This window comes from Rattus norvegicus, chromosome 7 (genome assembly GCF_021556685.1).
Source record: "Rattus norvegicus strain SHRSP/BbbUtx chromosome 7, alternate assembly SHRSP_T2T, whole genome shotgun sequence".
NCBI lineage: Eukaryota > Metazoa > Chordata > Mammalia > Rodentia > Muridae > Rattus > Rattus norvegicus.
This window is the reverse complement of record NC_141540.1, coordinates 77,800,165-77,820,614: the sequence shown is the minus strand read 5'-3', so window position 1 is coordinate 77,820,614 and position 20,450 is coordinate 77,800,165. Positions and strand designations below refer to the sequence as shown.

Genomic DNA, 20,450 nt, shown 5'->3' with positions numbered 1-20,450 from the left:
GATTGGTTTAACTTAATCACTGGAATTGAGGTACTTGCTACAAAGAAAGCATTGCAGAGTATGAAGGGAAACGGGTGCGAACCTCACCATGCGTTTATCTGTGCGTGGCCCACACATGCTTTGGATTGCCCAGCCCCAGTTCACCAGTTTCTCCCCCTTTTTTTCCCCCAGCAATAAAACCAGACAAGAGTTTCTGAGAGGCAACCTTATCTTCAGATACTCGTTTCAGTTTTCCTTGCTAGGTCCAAAGAGAGACATTGTTTGTTTTATTTCAGTTATGCATTTTGAAGAGTAGTGGAAAGAGCTGGGGTCAGTTTAGAGCTGGTTAAAAAAAGAGATCTAAACTATTAATGTCACCTTTCTCTTCTGCCTCTTGGTGTTATGATGGAGGGAGCTCTTGCAACGGAGAAAAGGGCAGAGGTCTGGGTCCTTGCTGCTGCTGAGTAGCAGATAAACCAAAGCTAGCTAGTATTGCCCTGTCTCCAGACTTCTTGTCACATAAGTTAATACGTTATTTGTCGCTTAGCCTAGGTGGATCAAGGTTGCTGTTCTAGAAACGCTGAAAACGTCGTTACTATGTGATAATGTTTTCCAGGCTTTTTGGCCATAAATCAAGTTAGGAAATATGTTTACCCTTTGTGTAATTTAGAATGTGTGTTCGATACATCCCAAGGTGTTCTCAGCTCTTCTGTTTCATTCTTTAAAATTCAGGTCATGACCCACTAAAGTGATTTCAAAGCTCACTAATAGGTCATGACCCACATTTCAGAGAACATTAAGTGAAGGGGGAATACGCTGCAGTAACATGATAGGAAGTACGGCACAGTGTCAAGAAGACATGGTAATGAAGCGTCACACAGGAAGGAACTGTCATTTTGAGTTGGAAAGTATAGTTTTTAGCAGGGAAAGAATGTGGAGAGCTGGAGGTTCACAGAATGGTAAGAAGAATGGAGTGTTAGGGAACACCAGTGTGTTCCAGAAGCCATGCCAAAGTCTGCCCAATGCTAACACAATTCCCAGAAACATGGAGACTGACTGGGGCAACGAAATGGGAGAGGCCCTTAAAGAGGTCACCAGGAAGCATCGGTCTCAGGACATTTAAAATGACATTTAAAATGGCAGCGACTGTACACTGGTTAGCTCTGTACCTTATTGGAGGCTCACACTGGTAGGGCTTCAGGCTCAGCTGAGATGAGAAATGCTGTGCATGAGAGCAGTATCCTTCCTATCCCTCTGCCTTCGGCCACTGCACAGCCATTACAGTCTGGGGTCTCCACCCAGGAGTTGCTGTTGATGTTAAACACAGAGCTAGCTTTTCAAAAGAAATGTCCCCTGGCAGCTCACAGTGCTGAGCCTGTACATCCTCCACATGAAACCATCGAGGAGCAGGCAAGAGAGGCCACTTTTCAACAAGAAGAGGCCGTTAGTCCTGGACTGCTTGTTCTTCTTGCTCCTCATGCCTGCCTTCTAGAGAATTCACATCTTGTGAGGTCCAGACCCCACAGACAGGTGCTTGGTACCTCTAGCTTTAAAAATAAAATGGTGGAGGAGGAATTGAGATCTCTGGTTGAAACCAGTGTTTGCGCTATCTGTAGATTTTAATGCCCAATGTCCCTTTCCTTCCACGCTCTTTCCCTGAAAGCAAAAGTTGACTCTCATTTGTAACTTCCTTTCATCAGATGCACAGGAATTGGAAAACCAGAATAGCATTTTCCTGGGAGTCTGCCTATTGTAGATATTGAGTACCAATTCCCTTCAAATTCATGGTAGTTTTAAAGTTAGACTCATCAGCTTTTTAAACAGCATTCTTTTCCCAACAGTGGACAATCTCGGTGCTTTGGGCAAAGCAACATGTGGAGGTTTGAATAAAGAAGGCCTACATAAGTCCACAGGAAGTGGCACTATGAGGAGGCGTGGCCTTGTTGGAGTGGGTGTGGCCTTGTTGGAGGCCATGCAATACTAGGGGGGCAGGCTTTGAGGTCTAAGAAGCTCAAGCTAGGCCTAGTGGTTCAGTTCTCTTTCTGTTGCCTGTGGATCCGGATGTACAACTCCTAGCTCCTTCTTCAGCACCATGTCTGCCTGCACACCACCATGTTTCCCTCCATGATTCTAATGGACTAAACCTCTGAACCTGTAAGTCAGCCTCAATTAAATGTTTTCCTTTGTAGGAGTTGCCTTGGTCATGGTGTCTCTTCACAGCAATAGAAAAAGTAACTAATACACATTTTGCCTTTCTGCCTCACTGGCTTCACTTGGATGAAGACAGCCACTGACCTGGCTAGTTTTATATCAACCTGGCACAAGCTAGAATCATCTGAAAGGTGGGAAACGTCAATTGAGAAAATGACTTCATAAGATCCAGCTGTAGGGCATTCTCTTAATTAGTGGGAGAGCCCAGCTCATCGTGGATGGGATCATCCGTAGGCTAGTGGTCCTAGATTCTATAAGAAAGCCATGATGCATAAGCCAGTAATCAACACACCTCAGCTCCTGCCTCCAGGTTCCTGCCCGTTTGAGTTCCTGCCCCGACTTCCTTCAGTGATGGACTACAATGTGGAGTGTAAGGCAAATAAACCTTTTCAGCCCCAGCTTGCTTTTGGTTACATTTTGGACAGCCAAAGCATACACAAAGAGATGAGCTACCATTACAGCTAGAGGTCCCACCCTGGCAGTGCCAAGGCGTTGTTAGATCTCTTGGTGAGATGTCTCATGTACTAGTTGGACCTCGTATGCTGAGTAAAATCAGTGCGACACGTTCTTCAGAGCCTCGGGCACCGGGGGCTTGGCTGCAGGCTGAGAGTTCTGATCTAATCAGCGGCTTAATCTCTCGAAGGAGCCAATATATGATGGCCTTCTTTGGAAGTGAAGCATGGGGGTTGAGGCCTAGGGGACGTGGGTCATTAGGGTGTGTCCTTGGGGTTTGTATTGGTTAGTTTTGCTGTGGTCAAATATCTTGAGCAAACATAACTCAATGAAGGTTTATTTTGGTTTCTGGTTCCAGAGGGAGGGTGCATGTGGCTGGCTGGCTGGCATGGCAGCAGGAGCAAGAAGGTGAGTGTTCACATCTTTACCCAGATGTGCAAAGCAGAGACAACGTACTCAAAGTGGGGCGAAGCTGTACGCTCTCAGTCTACCCCACCAAATACTTCCTCCACCGGGCTCCCCTAACACTGACCAACTATTCAAATACCTGAGCCTACGGGGACATTGCTCACTCAAACCACTGCAAGGCTCTATCTCATCCTGGCCCTCCTTTTTCCCGTTTCCTGTCTACCTGGATGCCCCTCTACTTCAGAACCACCCCCTCTGCTGAAGTAGCTTATGCCAGGTTTGCTTGCTTCTGAGACAAGGACTCACAAGACCAAGCTGGCTTCGAACTCACGGTCTGCTTGTACCTCCCAAGTGCTGGGATTAAAACTGCGCATCACCATGTCTGGCTGTGTCAGATATTTGCTCATGTCCCAACACAGTAAGCATCTTCTCGATTTCTTGTTTGGAGGCATGCTGACCTTTTATGTCTAGGAACCTGAAATATGGTGTCATCTCCTGTGTCCTTGCTCCTTTTTGATCATCGGACCCTTCCCAGGCCCCATTTGTCTGTTTCTACTATTCTCACTAGGAAGCCAAGTTCTCACTGCATCCCTATGCACAGCTGTGCATTCCTGTGCAATGCTGTGCACCACTGTGCAAAACTGTGCAAAGCTGTGCATCCCTGTGCACCACTGTGCATTAGTGTGCATCACTGTGTATTCTTGTGCACTGCTGTGCATCCCTGTGCACCTCTGTGTAGCCCTGTGCACTGCTGTGCACTGTTGTGCATCCCTGTGCACTGCTGTGCTCTGCTGTGCATAGCTGCTAGTCTTCCAGTGCTATCCTCACTTACCCACTCAGATGAACTTCCCAAAGCACAGCTCCTTTCCTTCCCCAGTGCCCATACACATCAAAGTCTACACTTCAACATGTCATTCAAGACTTTCAATACCAAACCTCAAACTATCATTCTGTTTTCTCCCACAATGTCGAATTCATGGCCCCAAGAGAAGAGCAGAGAAGCAGCTCCTGGTACTTAATCTCTCTCTCACTGCCCTGAAGCATTAATGTCAGCTGGAAGAGGAGGACGAGGAGGACGAGGAGGAGGAGGGGGAAGAGGGGGAGGCAGAGGTGGGGAAAGGCTGGGAGTTTGCTTCAGTGTCTCACTGAGCTAAGCACCTGCTTGTATTCAGTAAATGCCAGCTGGATGGGCCAATGAGGATGTAATTCAGGTTCAGATGGAGCCTGTTCATGACATCAGTTCTCAACCTGTGGGTCATGACTCTTTGGGTGTCACATATCAGAAATTTCATTACGATTCGCAACAGTAGCAAAATTACAGTTATGAAGTAGCAATGAAAAGATTTTATGGTTGGGGCTCACCACACCTTGAGGAAGTATATTAAAGAGTTGCAGCAATTGGAAGGTTGAGATCTGCTGGTTTTATGAAGACCTAAGATAACCTTTACCGACTCTTTGCTAAATACCTCTTTAGGATGTACACAATGATTCACAGCTATGGAATCAGCTATGGGAAACCTAACAGCCAAAGTTGGAAGAAATGTAGAGTCGTTTTAAATGCTGTAAGACCAAGATGAGAGCTGGAAAGATGGCTCAGTGGTTAAGAGCGCTGACTGCTCTTCCAGAGGTCCTGAGTTCAAATCCCAGCAACCACATGGTGGCTCACGACCATCTGTAATGGGATCTGATGCCGTCTTCTGGTGTGTCTGAAGACAGAGACAGTGTACTCACATACGTGAAATAAATAAATCTTAAAAAAAAAACAAGGCCAAGATGAGCTCAGCCTGCCCTGAGCATGAGTCCTCACCTCTGGTAAGGCGGGCTTGGAAGCTAGATTATTTTTTTTTCCAGATTTTGACTCTGACTTAGAGGTTCAGGATCTGGATAAACTAAAAACATGGAATCCATTCTCTGTTGCTTGGTCCTATGGAGTGTGTCTGTGTGTACATCCATGGTGTTTGTGTAATGTGTAGAGATCCAAGGACACCGGTGTCCATTGGTATCACTACCTTAGTCACTCCAGATGGGGTCTTCACTGAGGCTGGAGCCAAGCAAGCGGCCAGCAAGTTCAATGACCCTCATTTCTGCAGCACACAACATTGAAGTCCTTCCGTATATACCTGTAGCGCTCTCTCTCTCTAATAGGTCCCGGGGCTTCAAACCCAAGTCTTCACACTTTCACATCAAGAGCTCTTACCACGGGGCCATCTTCCTAGTCCCTGGTTCTGTGTTCTGAGGCAGGACTCGTTATAATCTTTAGAAGAAAGGATTTTAATTATTTCATTATTGTGTGTATGAGTGCTTTGCTTGTAGGTATGTCTATGTGCCATGTATGAGCCTAGTGCCTGAGGAGACCAGAAGAGGTTGTTGGATCCTCTAGAGCTGGCATTTCAGATGGTTGTGGGCTAACATATGGTGCTGACACTTGAACCTGAGTCCTCTGGAAGAGCAGCCAGCAATCCCCAACAATAGTGCAGGAAGTTGGGGGGCCATGTGAGGGTGGTGAAGGACATAGGCAGGTGGTGGGTGGTCTGTGCTGGAGAAGTATCCTGCCGACAAAGCTAATGCTGCCAATGGAGTACAAGGGAGGAGAGGACTCCTCTAAAAGTACATTCAGAGGTGTGTAAGTGAGAGAGAGAGAGAGAGAGAGAGAGAGAGAGAGAGAGAGAGAGAGAGACAGTCAGATCTGTTTAGAATTCTTAGTTGTTTTCAACCTGTGGGTTGCACGCAGACTTTTTGGGGGTCTAATAACCCTTTCACAGGGGTCATCTAAGACCATGACAAAGCACAGCTATTTACATTACGATCCATAACAGTAGCAAAAAAAATCACAGTTATGAAGTAGCAACAAAAATAATCTTAACGTCACAGCATGAGGAACTGCATTAAAGGGTCACAGTTTTAGGAAGGTTGAGAACTACAGGTTTAGAATGTCAAATATCTTCCTCAAATCCAGAAAACCACAATAAAGGAATCCATACTTTGTAGTCACTACAACTGCCACTAAGCCCCGCCCTCAGTTGTATATCCCAGGAAGGGATTGGCCAGGGAATCAAGAGAAAGCCACACACACTGTAACTATTGGCAGCCATGAGGTCAGAACAGAGTTTCTTCTCTGCCATGCAAGATTTTGGGACCCTGCAGCTAAAAGAAGGCAAAGTGTCATCTAGAAACCCCGTGGAAAAGTGCACTTCCAAGAATAATAGATTTCAGGAATCAAAAAAGAATTCTAGGGGAAAAGTTTTCCAGCTTTGTTAGACTAGAGGAGGACATGGCCTCTATGAAGGAGAAGACAATTACGAGAAAAAGAACAGGTTAAAACACCATGAGATCAGGATTTCAAAAACAGCTATTGTGTGGAAGGTAGAAACCCAAGGCCATGTGGTGGTTTGTGGTGAGAGCAAACTTAGCAGCAGGTCACAGAGCAGCTCCTACACAATCACGGGCGTTCCTGAGGAGGGACGATGGATCGCGGGAGGCTGAGCTACAGCCAGACTCCATCCTTTATCTTCCACACCATCAAGACACTCTGCCTCAATGCTGTTGCTTAGTTCTTTAGTCTCTGGGTATGGAGCGGGATAAGGTAGAGCCGACTGCTCCCTTTGTGGTCCTTTCCACTTCCTCTCCCTAATTCCATTATAGCACCTATAACTTCCTACTGTTTACAGCTGTTACATATCTGCCTCTCAGCAAGAACTACAGCCCTAGAGCACAAGATGCTGACTTGCTCATGTCTGTAATCCCCAAATCCAGTACAGAAACCATTCCTTCAGTAATTGAGAAAAGAAAACATTGCCAGACTAGTTAACAGTAGAAGTTAGTTTGTTTTAAAACGCCTGTTTTCTGCCTCATGCCCAAAAGGTGTCTCCAGTGCAAAGTCCACTATTCCTACAGCAATGTGATTGTCTAATGTTTAGTTTTTCCTTTCCTTACTATAATCAAATAACCTGACAAAAGAAACAAGGGAGAAAGGGATTGTTTTAGCTCCCAGTTCAAAGTGCAGCCCATCCAGGGGAAAGTTAAAGCAGCAGGAGCTCGAGGCATCTGGTCACCTCACTCCACAATCAGGAAACAAAGAGAGGAATGCAAGCTTGCTAATGTTCAGCCTCTGTCGCCTTTTTACCACAGTCCAAGATCCAGCCAGGGAATGGTGCCGCTCACAGTGGGCAGGTCTGTATACCTCAATCAAAACAATCAAGATAGCTCAGCACCATCAAGACCAGAGATCTCAGATGATTCTGGAATTTTTTAAGTTGAAAATTAGCACTAGCTGTCATACCTGGTCCTCTCTTCCTTCTCTTTTGGGTGGAAGTAAAGGTACCAGCTGCCATGCCTGACAATCTGGTTTCATTTTGGAGACCTACATAATGGAGGAGAGAATCAACTCCCTGAAGTTATTCTGTTCTTACCTCCACATGTGTGCCCACACACACAGCCATACCCAATAAATAAGATGAACTATATAAAATATTTAAAATTTGTTATTTATGTGCATGTGCATGTGCATGCACGTGAGTATGTGTATAGCTTATTGGTATGTGCTGTCTGCATTCGTGCACGCAAGTGTGTGTCAACAGAGGACAGCCTGTGGAGTCTGTTCTCTCTGTCCACCTGCATATGGGTTCAGGGACTGAACTCAGTACCAGGAGCCATTCCTTATGGCTGAGCTATCTCACTGGCCTTTCTCTCCATGGCCTTATTGCCTTCGCATGTATGCCTTCAAAACCAAGGGTCTAATAGCTCATTGTAATGACTTTCCTCTCATTTCAGAAGTTGGTCAAGTTTAGTTGAACACAGAGAAGCATCAAGAAGACATTGTCACAGGTAGAAGAGAGATTGATAAGGCCACTCACTCTGCCAGGAGAGGGCCATGCCCACTTACTGCACTTGGCACCCTAAGACCTATAGTGAATGCTCCATAATGGAAGTTTGAGTGGATGACCACAAGCTCTTCTTGGGCAGAGAACAGGAGTCCTGTTAGCCCTTTCCAGCACCTCTGAGCTCCTGCCCATGTCTCTGATGGCTGTGACCCAGGAACTAGGACCATCCCTGTTCCCAGTAACACCACGACCTCTGCCTCTACAGCGACCAGCATTTCTTCTGTATGTAGAGGTCCTAGGCTTGGGTCTTTTTGTTTGAACAGGATGGGTTTAAGCAGGAATCCATGGTAGTCTATGGACTGTACATGATCATGAGAGACTTGCTTTCTCTGGAGTTTTCCATAAGCCATGCTGTGAAACTAGAGAAAACTCCCTCCCTTTCGCTGTGAGGGGAGAAATCTGGTGGCCAGGGCTGCCAACCACTTGGTTTCTGCAAGAGCTTTACGTGTTTCTAACATCTTACCGCTTGTTTTAGCCACAGCAGTGGGGGCCTGTCAAGGACCCGTCTCCATCTGCCTGGCTGGCTAAATCTTAAACTGGGCCTTCCTCTACTTCAAGGTATGAGAGGGGATGGGCCTGACAGGAAACCCTGCTGTGCACAGCTTCCTGCCTCTGCAGTGACCAGAAATAGCCCGACCTGAGGTCAACATCATGGGAGCTGAGGAGATGTCCCTACCGAATTCAGAATCTCTTCTGCTTGTGGATGGCACAGTGACAGCTGTGTCATGGCTCACCTGTCCTCCCTCACCTGATGCAGCTTCAGGAGGTCAGTTCTGTTCTCAGCCCAGGGAGGCCTTTGCTCCTGTCAGACACACTGCCCCTCTTCTTGATAATAATTATCTTTGGGAAAAGGTCTCACTATGCTCTTCAGCCTGGCCTAGGGCGCCTGTCTGAGCTCAGGCCACCGTCCCCTGCTACCTGGCTGAGGAGCTGTAGACGCAGGCTTGCACTACCACACTGGCCTCACCCCTTAGAGCCAATCACTTTCTCTTACTGAAATGAAGTACACAGAATAATCGAGCACAAGGCATTCCTTCCTGTCATTCTACAGAAGAGACAAGGGCTGGCTTCCTTCAGGTGCTGTGCACTGTGGCTGGTCACTCTTGATGTTTCATTCTGAGTGGTAAAAGGGTTTTCCAGTTCCAGGATGATTAGAAGGACTTTAATGAGTTAACAGAAGCGAGGCTTTTCTGCGCATGCCTGAGGCATCACTGAGGCTGAACCAACGCTGGGAATGTTCACAAAATGGCTTCTGTGTTTCAGTTAGATTTCTTCTGGCAGAAAACAGCGGGAATTCAACACAAATTAAAACAATAGTGAAGGACATGACTGGTGGCTGACAATACCCGAGTGGTGACAGAATCGGGGAGGCTCTGGAAGCAAAGCCTTGAGGACTGACCGAGATCGGGTACTTCCGGTCAAGTGGTTCCAGTCGGTGACTGCTCCTCAGGGTGCTCCTGACTGAGGCCCAGTCCACGTGGCTGACTCTTCCACGAGAACTCTCCGGGCCCCAGGACACCGCATTTCGGTCAGGCCCCCCCCAGGTGATTCCAGAGATGAAGGCTGAAGAGGGGTGGGCGGCATGGGAGTGCGCTCTCACATTCGAGTCCTTTCACTCTACCCAGCATTCCTCCGCGCCTCTCATCAGCACATCCTTTCCCTGTGCCCATCCGCAACCTCAGGCACTCTTTCTTCTCCGGCTCTCCAGGCATTCATGGTTCTGCCATCTTGGGTCCATTACAGACCGTTTATTCCCCAGAGGCCGAGGATCAAACCTGCTTACAGAGCCAGGAACTGTGACTCACCATTAGCATTTGGAATGGAGACAGCAGTTTCCCTCAGAGATCTAGCAGGGTAGAACTAGAGAAACCCATTGGCATTATCCGAGGAACTGAAGACCTTCCAAACTTGTTTGGCCGCTCACTGTCTCAGAGTTTCCCCATCTAAGATTTGATCTCTCACCTTCTACTCTTTTATTTTTAATCCTAGTCCTTCAGTCTCTGCTGGTGGTGGGGCCATCCGACAGGAATGTTTCTTACAGCCCAGGTGGAGCTGCAGATTCTCTCCAGTTTGCCTCCTTGTCATGCCCACAGAAAATCTTAACTCTTGACACTCAGGGATGATCCTTCCAATAATGCTGTCACCTCTAGGTGTGTACACATTTAGCCTGTCAGCACAGGGTGAAATCCTGTGTACACAATTAGCCTGTCAGCACAAAGTAAAATCCTGTTTACTTAGCCTGTCAGCACAAACCGAAATCCAAATTCCTGTTTCCTCCAACTTCTCTCATCTCCTTTACTTGGCTGTCTTTAGGTTGAAGAAATGAACCCTTCATTTTTTTTTTAAACAACAACAAAAAAGACAGCACTACCCAAGACCTCCTTGGTGGTGCTGGTCTGACCCTCCTTTGTAAACCCGATGTTAAGAACAACAAAACACACTTCCCAACTTTTCAGGTAATTCTTTCCCAGTCAGTAGCGAAGGAACATCTGAGGAGAGCACACATGGCAAGTACCACAGATGAATGGCTTAATGGCTGACATTAGCAGGTCCGTGTCCACAGCCCCAAGAAGCCCTATACACGGTCTGTTTCTATGGCCATTACGCACTTTTTTTTTTTTCCTTTTCTGAATTTGACCGACTAGGTCTCACCAGGTCCTGGTTACACACTGAGCAGTTTTTTTCCAACCGGCTAAAGGCACTGTTGCAACGAGAAAGATGAATGTCAGGGGACTCGGCTACAGAGCAGCTTCTGGGAGGGGCTGGAAGGCCTTTGTCTGGACTTTACCTCTGGAGCGCTGAGTGATCTTTGGGTTTCTTAATAGACACCGTACAGGCCTCTTCCTGGTTTGTGTGCTCTTGCCGTGGTGAAGTGGAAAGGGCCCACAAAGAAGCATCTCCTGCTACTGGATGGAGCAGCATCCTTGGCCAGCGCAACCCCCCCAGGCGCAACTGTGAGGACCAGGGCTTATGGCTGTATGAAATTGTTTATCACCCTTCCCAGCTGCCACCATCTGCCCTCCCTGCCTGGCAGGAAGCTACCAGCCACAGCAATGGTCACTGCCGGGGTCGCATTCTCCACATGCATTACGTTTCTCATCTGACTCCTGTGTGAAGTCCCAGGATTCTCCATGGAGGTCTTTGAAGATGCTTTGTTTTCCCAGCTGTCCCCAAACCTTTGTTGGTTAATGCAACCTTGCACACAGCTTTCCCAAATTACCAAGGCCAAGCCTTCTTTCTACCCACAGCACCCTTCTGCAGACCCCAGTGCCATCGGCAATGCAAATCCCCACCCCCACCCCCTAACCAGCGTGTCTCACTGCTGTGTATTAAAAAACACTGTGTGCACTACCCTATGCCCATGAATGGCTCTGGAAAGGGGTCGCTGGGCACACACAGGACTAGTTGGCTCTATTCTGAATTTCGTATGAATAGGTTCACATGCTGTGCCTTTTCTGAGAGTGGCCACCTTTGATCAACTTTCTGCCCACAAGAGTCATCCATCCTGTGCACACCGGCACCGAGGCTCTTCCTTACGGAGTGGCTTTTCAGCTGCACACATTTGTGCACCTCTGTGCCCTTCCTGGTGGACATCTGCCTACTCCCAGGCTTTGGCTCTTGTCCCCTGTTCACTGCATGCATTGCTGTGCCAGTGTCTTTCACATGTGTACAGTCATTTCTCTTGCATGTTTTCCTAGGAGGACTGTTGCTGTGTCATACAAGTATGTGTAAACCGCCAGTTTTGCTTGAATACATGCTCAAGTGTGTGTTTAATCCTCATGACAGCATTGAGTGTTTGTCAATCAGTTCCCAGCTACTTTTGGAGCAGCATCTCTGAGCCAGGCCCTGTTTTAGGTAAGAAATACAGCAAAGACAAGACACATAATATTTCTTTGTAGGGTTATGTGGGTCCCTGTCTGCTCTGCCACATGGCACGACCACTGCAGGAGGGACTAGGGAGTTGCGCTTACTCCATGCTGTCACCGGGCAGGTGTCAGGCCATAGAGAAGCTGAGGGACAGACAGAGCTGGCTCGGGGGTCCACGGCCTGCAAGGAGGCCAGGTTGTCTGGTTCTCAGGCTCTCAGACACCCAGGTGCCAGAGGGAGCTGCTGAGGAGCTGAGAACCAAGTGGGGGCCCATGGGCTGGATCTAGCTGGTCCGGCAGGGAGAGAATCCTTGCTTGATGATGGTGGTGGCTGTGGCCACAGGCTTGGCTTGGCTTTGCAGCCATGGCTGTGAGTGCAGAGAGGCCTTCTATGTGTGTGGTGTGTGTGTGTGTGTGTGTGTGTGTGTTTGTGTGTGTGTGTGTGTGTGTGTGTGGTGTGGTGTGTTTGTGCATGTTTGTGTGTTTGGTGTGTATGGTGTATGTGCATGTGGTGTGTGTATTTGTGTGTGTGATATGTATGGTGTATGTATATGTATGTATGTGTATATGTATGTCTGGTATGTGTGCTGGAAGGCATGGAAGCGGTTTGTCTGTGTAGTGTGTGTGTGTGTGTGTGTGTGTGTGTGTGTATGTATGTCTGTGTGGTGTATGCCTGTGTGTGTGCATGTGTATGTGTGAATGTGTGTATGTGGTATGTGTGCATGTGTGGTGTGTGTGTATGGTGTGTATTATGTATGTATGTCTGATGTCTTGGCATGTGTACACATGAGTGCACTCATGTTTGTGTGTGTATATATGTATGGTGTGTGTGTTGGTATATGTGAATGCAAGCACACAGTATGCCTGCAAAGGTAAGAGATTGACCTCTGGTGTTGGTTCCTGGCTTTGGCCTTGTTAGAAACAGGCCTCCAATAACCCAGGGCGGCTGGCCCGGGAGCTTTGGGGACTAATATTCTCTTAGTCTCCATTCTTGTCGTGCGGGAGCACTGGGATGTCAGCCTCTGCTACCTGTGCGGCTTCACATGGGCTCTGGGGATCTGAACTCACATCCTCATACTCCGTGGCAAGGGCTTGGACTCCTGAGCCATCTCCCTGGACCATCATGGAGGAATTTTAAGTGGAGGTGAGAATCATGGATGAGCCAGGAATCGAGGACAGAGGCAAAATAAGGACCTCAAGCTGATACGCCAGCCTTGGCTCTCGCCATGAAGGTGTACTGCACTGAGAATACATCCCGGAGGCCGAGCTGACAAGCTATATACTGAGGGATCAACTACAAAGTGAATAAGAACAAGAGTCCAGTTTATAATGATCAGCCAGCCTGAGCCCCTACCTGAGCAAACGGCAGCAGCAGGCACTGAGACTACAAAGACTGAGCAAGAGAGGCTTGGCGAGGAAAAACAATGGTGCTAGTTGCTAACCTGCAGTGCAAATGAATGCTCAAATGAGGACGTTCACGTGACTAAATGCCACTCTCCTCAGAGGAGAGAGCTAGACTGAAGACAGACCCTTGAGCCATCAGCCCGTATGTAGCTTTGAAAGCTGACCAGGATGACCTAGTGGGAGAAAGCAGGCCAAGAAGAGGATGGAGAAGTCGAGGAATAACCGAGAACTTGGAAGATCCATTTTACAGATGGAGGAACTGAGGTTCCAAGAAGCCAAGCAGATTATCCAAGGACGCGGTGTGACAAAGCTTGCCTTCCGCCAGGGTCTGTCTGTGAGGTGAGCAATGATAATCACACACACCACATAGGGCAGTGTGAGTACAAATCCACAGAGACAATGGCTGGCCAACATGGCAGCATGGTGTCACCAAGTTAAGAGGTTGCAGGCCTCGAGTGCAAGCTGAGGAGCTTCGTGTCTCCACAGCCAGGCTTGCTGGCTCCACCGTGACTGTACAGGCACGGGACTGAGGAGGACAGGCCTGTCCCAAAAAGGAACCCTTTTATGCTCGTTACCACGGCAACCTTTGGTCCAGGATAAATCTAGACTTGTCCTTATGCAAGTGAACTGTGATGTCTTTCTATTTTGTCTTTAGAGACAAGGTCTCCCTGTGTAGCCCTGTGTAGTGCTCACGCTGTAGCTCAGTGCTCACGCTGAGAGACAGAGCTGGTGCTTCCTCATGAGCTCTTGGCACCTGCTGTCTAGGCTGGGCCGTCTGGGAACTCTCTGGCAATGCCTATGTAAGTAAGCCTGTTGGCGTTGGGAACCTCACAGCCATCAAAGTGTAGCTAATGGATGTTAGACTCACTAGCGCTAATTTCACACCCTTACCTGAGACTCCTGTGAGAGTTAGTGTTATCAGGTTCTGTGAATGATGAACCCAAAAAACTAAAAGATGGCCCAGCTGGTGAGGGCTCAGGGTGTGCTGAGATGGCCTAGTCAGTGAAAGGCTTGCTATGCAAACCTAGACTTGAGTTTGATCCCCACTGCCTGAGAAGTGGTAATTTCATATGTAATTTCAATTACAGTGCTGGGAAGAAGATGGAGGCAGGAGGATTGCTGGGACTTGCTGACCAACCTCACCAAGTTGGTGAGTTCAGGTCCCAGTGAGAGACCCTGTTTCAAAAAGAGTAGACAGCTCCTAACAAAGTACACCCAAGTTTGATCTATGCCCTCTACACACACACACACACACACACACACACACACACACACACACACATATACACAGACACACATGTACATATACACACACACAGAGATACACACATAGACACACAAACACATATACACATACACACATACATATACATACACATACACACATACGCACACATACTCGGACACACACACACACACCCCTCAGTCACTTGGGTTCTACCCTCATGAGTTCTTCCAGGAAGAATTTAAACAGTGAAAATAAATCAGAATTATTAAAACTTCCCCAGGCCACATGCCTTGGCTTCACATTTTCTCCTCAGCCCTGTGATATCTTGACCTGAAAGCGCTAAGTCCTTCAGGCAGCCATGGGGTGGGAGCGGCAGGACACTCTTGTGCTGACCTACTTGCCTTTAGGAAGCAAGGTGGAACAGAGGGAGGCTATGCTCTCCCTACACCTGGATCTGACAGCCCAGCTTTTCAAAGCTTCCCAGTATGGAGCTTTTGATTAGGGCAGAGAGCGCAGGCCCAGGAGGCCCAGACCAGCAGCAAATGTGGGTTTGAAGTGTTATTCTTGGCTTGCTGGGCCAGTGTCCTCCGTGGTTCTCACTGCCTGGAGCGGACCTTTATAAAAGCTAACTCTCTCTGTGCCACACCGGAGCTTCTGTCTGACTAGATCGTGAGGTTCTGGAGTCTGAAGGAGGGAATTGGACCAGGCAACAAAAGGCCATCGAGAAGGAGCTGCAGAGCCGGCTCAGGTTGGCAATGAGCGTGGGGCTCCTTCATTACTGCGGCTGTGCTGGCAGCTACAGTCAGCCTCCTGAAGATGCTAACGAGCTCCGGGTCTGCGGCAGATGGTAGAAGGCTAGCTTTTGATTTCTCTTGTTCTACTGCTTTTTATTTCAAAAAAAAAAAAAAAAAAAAAAAAAAAAAAGAGCTAACCAAGACTCTCCTTTATTGTGCTTGATTTTAACAAAGCCACATGAATTTTAACCCTTTTTAATCTTCCCTTCCTCACACATCCAAGGAGCAAGAGCCTCTTAGAGCCCAGGAAGAAACTGCTCCCGTCATCTTTCCTCTCTGCTCCTTCTATTACTTTACCCCCACCCCACCCCCTTTAAGCACACAGAAATCTCAATTTTTCTGAGCCTAGAGGGCTGATTGAGGACCCGGTAGGTGTGGATTTCATTTTCTTCCTGTCTCAGACAGGAAGACGTTGTTTTGCTTTGGTTAATTTTACACTCCCTTAAGACAGATGCACCTCCCTGACACGATCACACCCACATGTGAACTGCCCTGACACACACTACTCACATGTGAACTTTCCTGACACAATCACACTCACATGTGAACTGCCCTGACACAATCACACTCACATGTGAACTGCCCTGACACATACCACACTCACATGTGAACTGCCCTACACACACCACACACACATGTGAACAGCCTTCACACACACACACACACACACACACTGCCCTGACACCACACACTACACTCAGAGGTGCACTGCTCTGACACACACCATACTCACATGTGAACTCATGAAGTGAATAGCTGCAGCTTGTCAAATCCCTTCCACACATGGGCGCCCTGCTGAGCAGCACCCTGACATTAACATTGGTGCTGCTGGCAGCCCATTTCATAACCCAGTACCATTCCTAAGCCACAGGGAGCTGTGAGGCAGTATAGTCCTCTTGTCCTGATGCATGGGTTGGAGTTTCCAGGACTTCAGACATTGTCCTAATTTCAGATTCTCGTCTGGGGTGAGATGTTGAGAGGCTCACTGGACAGAGACTTGAGCCAGCTAAGGAGTTGCTGTTCTGCACTAGAGATGGAGGAGAGAATGAACATTTACATTCTGCTTAGAAAACTGCCTGGAGACGCCATGGCTTAAACCAGAAGCCATTGCTGCTGCTCTCAGGTCTGTGAGCCAGGGCTTTGGGTGGTGTTCATCCAGACAGTGAGGGTCAGGATGGCTCCATGTGAGATGGCCAGATCTCAGATACCTCAGCTGCTCCCATTACCCACTGCCTCTGCCGAGGTCAAACACGGAAACTGCATCTTTCTGTCAAAGGCTAGCCTAAATTCAAGGGAAGTGGAACAGATTTTCTTTGTAAGACTTACGGCCTTGTATGTAAACATCTTTGTCAATCTGCCCTGTATGCACAGTGTCTTGGTACTGACAGATGGCCACATGATGGGCTGATGTTACAGAAAATCCCACCATGGCCACTTGGCTGGACGGGAAAAGATTTCCCTAGAAATCACATTTCCCTCATTCTCTCGTCCCTACTGATAACAGGAGAAGGTATTTGTTAGAGGTGCACTGGCACCATTTGTCTGTTCCTTCAGATGGTGACAGTCTAGTGGTTCTCTGACCAACTGATCCTCGCACAGGTGGAACACACTTCCTTGACCCAAGCGATCTGCACATACTGCACATGCCAAGACAAACTGTGGGTAAATGGAACGGGCAGGGGGTGCCTATCCTTAGAGCCCTCGGAGGCCATGTGCCACTGCAGTGATTGCCAAGCGAGGAAGGCAAAACTGACCTCATCTGCCAAGAACAATCAGCTCTGTGTGCCTCTAACAACGACAGAGCCAGTCAGTGCCTCAGCAGAAAAACCCAGCGAGAACTGGAAGGAGATGGGGCCTTAACTAGCAGGACATGTTCAATCATCTCATACAACACACACAAGGTTAAACACAGGAACATGTGCTGCTGTCCTACTTAGGGTGTCTGTTGCTGTGAGGAGACATCAAGACCAAAAAGCAACTTGGGGAGTGTGGTTTGATAGGAATGGTTCCCATAGACACAGCTGTTTGAATGCTTGGTCATAGGGAGTGGCACAATTAGGAGGTGTGGCTTTGTTGGAGTGGGTGTGGCCTTTTTGGAGGAAGTATGTCACTGGAGGGGCGGGCTTTGAGGTCTCCTGTGCTCAAGCTACACCCAGTATGGTACACAGTTTCCATCTGTTGCCTTTGGATCAAGATGTCGAACTCTCAGCTCCTTCTCCAGAACCATGTCTGCCTGGATGCTGTCATGCTTCCCGCCATGATGATAATGGACTAAACCTCTGAACTGTAAGCCAGCCCAATTAAATGTCTTCCTTTATACGAGTTGCTATGGTCACGGTGTCTCTTCACAGTGATACAACCCAAACTAAGACTAGGAGGAAAGGGTTTTTTTTGGCATATGCTTACAAATCACTGTTCACCATGGAAGGAAGTCAAGGCAGGAACTTACACAGGATAGGAATCTGGAGGCAGGAGCTGATGCAGAGGCCATGGAGCGTGATGCTTACTGGCTTACTCAGTCTGATTTCTTATAGAACCCAGGACCATCAGCCCAGGGATGGCATCCCCATCCCCCATCAATTACTAATTAAGAAAATGCCCTACAGACAAATCTCATGGAGACATTTTTCAATCAAGGTTTTCTCTTTTAGATGACTCTAGCTTGCTTAAAGTTGGCCTAAAGCTATCCAGCACACGTGGGATGTAAAAACACACTAGACCATGACCAGATGAAGAGTAATTGCAGCCTAAGGATTGCTAGGACCAGGGGCATCCTAAGAGATCACATTCAATCCAAGCCATGAGAAGACTGAGGCCCAGAGAAGTACCTATTCTATAGCCTCCTGCTGTCTTATATTGATAACAAAGACTGAATGAGTGTCAGTTAGGCTGCCTGTCAGCCATTTTGCTTGGTGATGAGAATTCAAGGTGCAATAGAACATAGTCTTTGCTCTCAAAGCCTACTGTCAAGGCAGGGTATGGAAGGTCCTGTGGAACAAGCAACACCACAGAACTGCAGGATCCAAATGTGCTCAGGAAACCTGGCTGGGGTGGGGGTAGGGCAAGGACAGGAGCCCCAGACATCAGCATCCAGTTCCTTGAGTGATATCTATGTATCCTATTCACAAGCTTACCTTAAAAACATCTTGTCTACTGAGCTATCCATCATAGCCTGTGCGGCAGGGGGTGTTCAGGGAGTCTCAGGGAGGGCATGTGGCCTTCCTACAGTACCAAGGGAGGTAATAAGCCTTAACCCACAGCCTCTGGTTTCTAATGTCTTCTCTGGATGGGATCTCAGGAGAGTGGAGCAAAGGAGGAACCCAACATACCTGGCTGGGTAGTTCACAGGAGTGGTTAAAGCGGGCGTTTAGATTTGAGAAGAGCCCCAAGATAAAACAGCACAAACATGGCCTCAAGCTGGCTATGTTTTTGATGAATAACAAGTGCATACCCTCCAAGGGGAGTCAGCCACTGACCTGGGGCTTACTGCACTGTCGTGTGTGTCCTCACCACAGTCCTATAAGATAGCCATGATAGCAACTCCATTTTACAGAAGGACAAAGGAGATCCAGAGCATAAATCCATCGCCCAGTGTCACACAATCACCCAAAGGGAAGATTCAGAGTTGGTGGTCTGTCAGGCCTTCGTCCATGTTGGCCATATTTGCCATTGAGCTGCACCTGGAGACACCATATTGTTTTGAAGGGTAAAACAAGACTGAAGCAGGATACTCCCTCCCCCCCAAGCCCCCTCTCCTAGCTCTTTAGATATGCTAGTCTGAGGCCCCTCCTCCCCACCCCCATCCCCGCCCCCAGTCCTCTGAACAAAAGCTTACATTTATGTGCACCAAGGGGTTGCACCTTTGGTGATTTAGCACTCTGGCCCAAGCAGCACCACAACAACTTTATCAAAGGCCAGGGTCGCACACCACTGGGTGGTCTGGGTCGGTGAGCCTGGGTGCAGACTATGTTGCGGCCAGAAGAGTGTCGCGGGCTTCAACCTTTGAGGTCCACCGAGCAAAAACAAGGTGGTGGTGGCAGTGCTGTGCAGTGATGTCACTGCGGCAGAGCCAAAACCTGGATAGGGGTTTGCAAACAGCATCAGAGAGGATGCCATGGTGACAAGCAAGCGACAGTGCAAGACAGTGTCGAGGGGACTCCTGGGCGTACCTGATGTTGCGTTGGCAACAAAGTAGAGCTGACGACCTTTCCGCGTGCCTGGCGCCTAGTGCGCGCGCACACACACGCACGAGAGCGGCGGATGGGGCGAGGACCGTGGCGGGGGTGGGGTGGGGGAAAAAATGCAGCAGTATGCGCAGGCGCAGAGGTGTGGGAGCCACGGGGCGGCGGCCGGTGGGGCGGGGTGACTCAGCGCGCGGAGGCGGTGCGGGGGCGGCGGGCGACCGGGAGCCAACCGCAGCCGCCGCGGGCCCAGCCTGCCTGGCAACAGTCAGGGCCTCCCTCCCCTCCACCCCCACCCAGGAGGAGAGGGCGGGGGTGCTGGGCGGCCTGCAGGTGCGGCGCGCTGGCACGGCTTTGTCCCCGCACGGCCTGGAGCTGTGCGCCGCCCGCGAAGGCTGAGTCACGGACGGGTGTGTGGCCAGATGGCCCCACCCGCGTGGATGCAGCCCTTGGCTCAGCCAGGCTTAGCTGTGGCGATGGACAGGGTAGGGACAGGGCAAAGTGGCTTCTGTGAAGCGCCTTAGGGGATGGAGAGAGATCCAGCCAGCGTGGGTTACCGCTACCCCTTAGAGGAGTTAGAGGCGAAGCTCAGACAGACCGGGAGCAGCGAGTGGGGAGGGGGTGCAGGAAGGTTCCTCCCTGCCAGGGGTATAGGTACAGCCCCAGTGGCTGGCCCAGTGTCATGTGGAGGATGTGAAAGCAATGTAGAGCCCACTGCCCTGTTCAGTAAAAGTGGGGACGGCCGGGACACCTGCATTTTAACAAATATCTCGGCTCTTTCAAACTGGTGGCTGGTGCAGTGCACTTTGAACATCAGCCGTGTTTAGAAGATGGGTGGTCATGGGACCATTTATCTATGGAGTGTGCCTAGAGAAACAAAACTAGGGTCAGCAGTTAGGGAGGAGTCAGTCACCAGGCCCCCCCAAATGTGTGCTTACAAGCACAAGCCAGTGCGGTGCTCTACAGTACTGCATGAAAAGTTGTCTAAACTCGACTCTGAACTCTTCGTTTTGAAAGGCAGGGCTTGACCTGCAGTGATTCCTGCT

General features: G+C 48.9%; 1 long non-coding RNA gene across 7 annotated transcripts in view; it reads right to left on the bottom strand.

Moving 5' to 3' along the window:
- The window catches only part of LOC100910524 (uncharacterized), a 49,157-nt gene extending 29,708 nt beyond the window's left edge, over nucleotides 1–19,449 (bottom strand). For 5 of the 7 annotated variants that reach the window (XR_015625462.1, XR_015625459.1, XR_015625458.1 and 2 more), the window contains exons 1-3: nucleotides 19,393–19,449; nucleotides 19,059–19,299; nucleotides 18,700–18,903 (exon numbers count right to left, since the gene is read on the bottom strand). This is a non-coding gene — a long non-coding RNA (uncharacterized LOC100910524). Of the gene's footprint in view, nucleotides 1–8,947; nucleotides 11,778–15,358; nucleotides 16,251–18,699; nucleotides 18,904–19,058; nucleotides 19,300–19,392 lie in introns of those variants that run through there. The other 2 variants (XR_015625461.1, XR_015625464.1) reach the window with 2 other exon arrangements.
- Between the last annotated feature and the right edge of the window lie 1,001 nt (nucleotides 19,450–20,450).